We start from the raw sequence: 7,353 nt of genomic DNA, 5'->3' as shown, positions 1-7,353 counted from the left end.
AGAGCATTATACCCACTATAGAGTAGTGCAGGGATGACTTTTTTTTGGAAGCTAGCATTGTCCTGGTTCCTTCGTCAAAAAGCCTATGGGCAAGATAATCTTCACAAATGAACACCTGCCTCTATGATAATTGAAGCGTAAATGCAATCGTCAGAAGTAAAAGGCTAACGTTAGGCTATAGACAAACTACACTTCGGTCACATGACCAACGTCACCATGACAACAGGTTTTAAAGCAGTGTTGGGCGTGATGACGTTCTATAGTCTCACTGAGCCACTTGTTAACAACCAACTTTTTTGAGACACATGAGAGCTTAAAAATTCACGCGTGTGGTATCTACTGATGTGATTTTATGTCATAGTACAAAACGTAAATCAGTCTCTTACACTTGTGTTAACCACAGACCTTATTTCAGGCATCTAACCAAAAACTCATTCAAAAAACCCACTCCCTTCAGATGCAGAAGGGCTAAGTCATTTCTGCATTTAAGGACTGTTAGCATTGTGACTGTGTGAAAGCTAGCATGCTGATGTTAGCAGTTAGCTCAAATATAGCTCCACAGTGGCATTAGGCAAATCAGATTTGTTTCTCATGTCAGATCTTTCAGACAGGCTGTTCACACTGTTGTTTGCAAGTAATCAGGTTGTATTTGTGTGTTTGGACATTAGCAGCCTATGAATGGGTTGCCATAGTAACAACGTAGATGTCAGTGACAACGTAGCTAAGCTGTTGACGCTACTTTCCAAAGCAGAAGCATGAGTATGGAGGTCCATCATTTCCTCCTTCAAATGATTGTGCTATCAGGTTGCGGTTATTTAGTAGGGCTGACCTTCGAATCCATTTATGGACATTCGAAGCTTCGGAGCTCAGAACGAATTTAATTCGAAGCGAAAAAAACAAAAAACAAAAAAAAACCTGAAAAAACACTAATGGTCGGTGATAAGTAGTGTTTAACTTTTGATTGAACACTAAATTAAAACCCTCGGCGCACACTGCAGCACAATCAAACAGATGCACAACTCAGAGCATCAGAAGTGTCTCTGACACCAGACTCAGAGCGGGCCAGTGGAACTGGAAAATGCATATTAGGCCTACTAGTTACTACATACGTATTTCAAGTGATTTTGTGAATTGTTGTTGAGTTGTGATATGCCAATTGCTTTTGGCAAATCTGGCACTCTGCTTTCTGGGGGTTGTCGGGGCATATTTTAAAGTGCAACCACACATCTGATGACCTCTTGGACATGTCTGCCAGCTCTGAGTGCGCTCGTTGTCAGTATCGGACTGGTGGGGGTTAGTGTTGCTTTTAAGGCCTCCCCCAAAAAAAAACAGGGAAAAAAAGCGCCGAAGCTTCGAAAAAAAAATTTCACAATCGAATCCTGTGCCATCGAACGAAGCTTCGAAGCTTTGAATTTTTTGGGTCAGCCCTATTATTTAGTTCAATTTATTTTGCCGTCCATCCACAGACTGTTCTCCTCCATGTTGTCCTCCATAGCAGCATGGTTTCTGCTTGGCACTTCTATCGCTCCGGATTTGATGTCATCATTATTGGTCATGTTGCAAATGATACAAAAGACAGAGCATCCGACCTGAGACTCATCTTTAGAAATCACATTTTAAACCACCTCCTGATGTGGTTTGGATCTGATTTGCTAAAACTGCATTTCATGTGTCAAGCACTCATCATCTGCAAATTGATGATTGTATATTAGATTATTAATGTGAACATCTGATACACTTTAATAGTATAAACATAAGAGTGAACATCCAGTTTTAAAAATACCATTTGCAGTGCAAAGACTTTCACTTGTTTATTGTCGCTTTACTTCCTTAGAGGGACTAATCCACAACTATACTCTGACCTGTCTTCATCAACAAGCTACCTTGATAAGAGTAAACTGTGGTCATCATCAGTGTCTTCATGCAGCAGGAAACACAACAACCTTTAGATGTATCAATACATATAATCTAAGTCAAAATCTGTTGAACCAACTCAAACAATTAGAAATAAATATACAGTCATTTTAAATGTATACATAAAAACAAAACAGTGGGAGTTGATGCTCGCATACAAACACATCATGTTTTCATAGCACTTGCAGTACTCCGAGTGTACTCCGGAGTTTAGATGCTGTTGCTCCCACACCGGCAGAAAAAAGCATCCGCCCTCTTCTTCCCCTCCCTCTGATGTTCTCCCTCCTTCTACTGCACACAAGGTTCAGAGTAAAATACTAATGCTAGAGGTGAATCAATTGTTCCCCCATAGCTCACTTGAATGTCTGTGTGTATGTGTGTGCATCAGTGTGGGTGTTTAACTGAGAGCAGACAACGGCTATGAACACTCCCTATAATGAGCGTACTTTTAGTCATCCATACAAAACAAGGAAGAACAATACGTGGAATAGGAGGCTGCGCGAGGTTTCCAACCACAGCAGTAATTACCTCCAACCTGACAAACAGTGGAGGCCTTCTGTGGAGGCGGCAGATTGCAGCAAAGCTTTTATCAGAAGGCGAAGTAGAGGTAATAATGGGATAATTGTTTTGGACGATGGCTGCCTCTCCCGTCGTTACCTGCACAGGCCTGCTAACTTCTGCTGGCACCATGCAGGTTTGGCTTGGCAGTCACGGCGCGGTCATGTGGTCAGTGCGTGTGTGTGCATGATGAGGTTTGTGTTGGAGTGTCAGTCCTAGGAGTGGATGTGTGGGTTTGAAGTGTTTGTGTGTGTGGGGTGAGAGCCGGCCAAGTACACCATGTTTTCTGGATGGCGAGCGAGCCAGGAACGAAGCAGGACAACACGAATTAAATCTCCCTTTCATCAATCTCTACACCTGCATCTCTCAATCCCTGCCCTACTGCGCCAGACTAATCCTTCGCTCTCTTCCAAGTCCTCATTTTTAGAGATGCTCTTCATGGCATTTTCTTTTCATCAGAAAGTCTGCAGTTGAGCGCAGTGGCAAAAATGGTTAGAGAAAGAGAATAGATGTTTTGCTGCAAAGGTCATGAGCTGAATTTAAATCAAAAACAGTGCAAATACAACAACGCAGCACCTTTACTCTATCCTCAATTTCATCCTGCTCATTAGATCCCGACCAGTATTGAGTTTTTGAGGCTAACATGATTTTGGATATTTGAATCTGATGAAAAATATTTGACCATTTTTTTAAATGAAGCCTCTGAAAAAAGGACCTTTGCAGCAAAGCACATGAATGGTTTTGCTTAACAGATCTTTGAGAAAACATGTAACTGCTGCTTGGATTATGTGAACATACCAGTCCTCTCTAATTACAAACAGCAAACGCACTTTAAATGAAACATAATTACACATTAATAAGATGAGGAAATGTCATTATATCCAATATTACAATATGATATCTGATTGAAATTATAGCATTATTAACATTTTTTGAAGTTATGTTTACTAACTGTTCCCCAGCCTTGGTTAAGATTATCTTTAACAAAGGGCTTTGGGTTGCCTAAACATGGTCATCAAAATGTTTATCATGCTTCATCTGCTGCAAGCTGATACTCCAGGAAAAAGCAAAAGAATGATTTTACCAGCCACCATTCTGAACATTGAAAAACAAAAACAATCTGGCCAGCATTACATTTCTTTTTAAACAAATTTGTTGCAGTGGTGGGGATAACATTAGAGGACTGTCAACAGCTGGCCAGCAACAGCAGAGACAGAGCAGATGGACAGCATGAAAAGGCTTTTGCACACTGAGTCCATTTTTTCGTATGTGTTTTTTTTTTAATCCGCCATCTGAGTTTTATTGTTCTATTTTTTTGTGAAAATTCGCAATACCAGACAAAATGAAAAGATACATTTCCTCCTTTGCCTCTCTCTACTGGAGTTACCTCTCTGGCTGTCACCACTCCCTCCCTGTTTTGCAATTGGCACCGCAGCTGCATGAAAGGGTGGAGCGATCCTCCCTCCCTGTCCTCCACATTCTGTGTGCGGTCCACATCCTTTTCCTTTTCATCATCACCCACCTGAATATTACTATCTGTTATGAAATGAGTTTTGAAATGATTCTGTGTGCCCTGTTGCTCTGTCTTTTTGCAGCTGTGTGTTCTTCACTGAGTCTTGGACAGATGTCTCTAAAGGCTTCTGACAGATGTGAAAAATACAGAAAATCCAACCTGTTTCAAAACGTCGGGCTCAGTGTGCAAACATAATTGGCACAACATAAAGTGGATTTATAGTTATACATGCAACAATTTCGGATGCAAAAAACGGACTCAGAGGGCAAAGGCCTTAACTCTGTGAATTCAGGGTTTATTTTGACCAAACCAGAGTAACTGATTGTCGTGACAGTGGACTAACTAAATAGATGACTTACAAGACTAACCAGGATTGTTTTGGTGTTAATATTTTGCTTCTGTCAAGTTTGAATGAAGTGTGTATTATGATGAGTTAACAAGGCAATTAGTTTTGGGCGGCGCCACACATAACGACATATCCTGTATACTCAGGAGAAATTTCAGGATGGTATGACAGTATGAAAAAATTGACACCTCTCAAGTCTAATGGCTACATTTGGTTAAGAACTGCTTCCAAAATATTCAATTAAAAAATAAACACAACATTAAGAGACAAAATAACAGTAAATGTCTTTTTTTTCCTCCACATGCTACAGGAGAGGCGTCTTAAAAATGATTTGTTTCAACAGACTGAACTCCTTCTCAGTGAGACCTTTCCAGGTTCAGTTCGCTTGACATGCAGTGAAATTCATGAGCGTGTAGTCTTAATTTCCAATAGTTAATGAGGAGGGGGGGAAACGTGCCCTTCTCAATTCGTTTTCGGAACAAAACAACTACAGGGAATACGCTGTATCGCAGGCCTACTGGGAGTAATCAGAAAGACAAAAAGAGAGGGAGGGAGGGGGGTAAAAGGCAGGCGGCGAGGGACAGAACGAGAGTAGGAGGGAGGGAAGAGGGAGGGGACTGGGACACGGTAAGCGATGACACATGAACCTGGTCTAAAGGGAGGAATCTTTGGGAAATACAGGGGGATGGAGGGAGGAGGGAATAGATGAGAGAGGCAAGGAGAGACAGCAGGATGTCTGGAGCTCTCGTGAGAATTCATCATTGTGTATATGCTCCTGTATGCCCTACTTCCACCAATTTATAACTGTATTTGATATTCTTGATGGTTATTTCTTTATGCAATACTCATTTTGGATAGTAACATGTCCACCTTTCCCCCACTTGTTCCTGTTTCTATCTGCTTTCCTTGCAGATGTATCATTCTGTGTTCACAGTAACACCGTCATGGCCATGCGTGTCACTGTGGATTAACAGATGCAACTGAACGCTTGTCTTTTACACAAAACAAGCAGCACTGCGTTTCAAAATAAAGCAGTTTGAATCAAAAAGGAAAAAGCAACACAGTAAGCAAAAGCATGCGGGGAGAGGAAAGAGAGCAGCAGCAGGGGAAGGAGAGAGAAGTTGAGAAAAGGATGGAGAGTGGTAAGCAGGAGCGAGGCGGTGAGGGAGGGCAGATTAGAGAGCATTTTACACTCTGAGCTCTTCATCCATCAACACAATCTGCAAAGCTTTGAAGAGAGAAGAGATGTGCAAGCTTTTCATCCAGAAATGTTTGCTCTGCACTGCACAGCATGCGGTGTGTGTGTGTGTGTGTGTGTCTGTGTGCGTGTGCGTGGACATGCCTGTGTGCCTGCAGAATCAGCTCTGTCAGTCAAGCAAAGCAAGCGAGCGCCCAAAACCAACCAACATCGCACAAAATCACACAGACTGAAATGCATTTCTCCCTAACAAAAGCTGACGCGGTGTGGCAAGCCAGAGATGACAGACAGCAAAGTCCACTGCAACATTTCGGAGCATCTCTGATGAGCAACAATTCCTAACAAGTTGGCTCAGCATTGCTGCATGGCAATGTGGACATTTTTGACACCGTGTCCTGATTTGTTTCCCCTATGGCACCTGTCAAGTGTATCAAGATCCACAGATTTAGCATTGCACTCCTACTGTATAGTATCAGACTCAACATGGACTGTTGATGATCAAAATCGATGGAGCAAAACCAGAGATGTCGTCTTTCTTATTCCACACATTCTTCTTCCTTGTCAAAACCTGGTGCCTACATTACCCAAAATGCAACTCAGTCAGGTGGTTAAGGTGTTTTATGCTACTGTTTTACTATGTTGCTTTCATTATGTGGCCAATTAAAAATCAATCAAACGTAAGCACTGAACATCTCCCTCCTCTCTCCTCTTGGCGTTCTTTTCAGACTAATCCCTGTACAAGGTCGGGTAATGCGACCATATACACTGAGATGATAAAAATCAATCAACCATAAAATATATACTGACAAAGCTATCCCTTCAATATCTCTGGTTGTATAAGGCCTTTGTAGGCAACATCCCAAATCAATGTGATGAAATGTATCATCTAATCAGCTATTAAATTCATTATTTGCCAAACAGACTTTTCATGTACAAAACATTTCTCAATTGAGTTTCCATAAAATGTACCTCATTACCGATGTTGTGATTTAAAGGTCCTATATAGATTTCTTTTTCTATTATAAAGCAGGTATATGTGCGATATAAAAACTGTGAAAGTATTAAAATGCTCAATCCACAGAGAAATGTACACATTCATATTCAGAAACTGTGTGTTTAAACAAGTCGTCACAACTTCCATAAAGTTGTGATGACTACTGGTGGGTGATATGGCCCTAAAGTAATACCCCAATGTTTCAGGGTATTTTATCGATAACGATATTCTTGTCGATATGACAAGTTAGTGAAAGAAAATATTATTAATTTAAGAACAAAGAATTGCAAGAAAATAAGTGATATTGTTTTACAGTTTGCTTTAGCAAACAAACAAAGTTGATCTCTCATTGCTTTAGTTTGTAAACAACAACGTTAACTTAGATTCAGATTCAGATTCTCTACCACAAATTACACATTTAAAGCAGCTGTGCGGAACTTTTTACCATTTATAAAACTGTCCCTAGTTCGTATCACCCCCCTTGAAGATCCGCATATTTATTTGAACCCAACAGCAACAAAAATATGGCTATTTACCGTAGCCTCGGTCGGGTCGGACACAGCGGAAGTCAGCAAACCAGAATAGGCGGAAGTAAGGCTGCACGCCCGCAGCGGCCCGCAGCCATTAAACCACAGAAGAAGAAGGTGCCGTGTTTACGAGTAGGATTTAAGAAACAGGCTAAATGACATGTAGTAGGGAGTAGTGAATGATTTCGGACACATTGCACACTCTTGTACAGTAGGTGGTGGTATGCATCTGGAAGTTGTTTGCGATCCGCCAATAAATTGAGAGAAGAAGAAGAGCCGTGTTTACAGAGAGTGTTCTTCGAG

This window comes from Epinephelus moara, chromosome 3 (assembly GCF_006386435.1).
Source record: "Epinephelus moara isolate mb chromosome 3, YSFRI_EMoa_1.0, whole genome shotgun sequence".
Classification (NCBI taxonomy): Eukaryota; Metazoa; Chordata; class Actinopteri; order Perciformes; family Serranidae; genus Epinephelus; species Epinephelus moara.
This window is presented reverse-complemented; position numbering follows the sequence as displayed.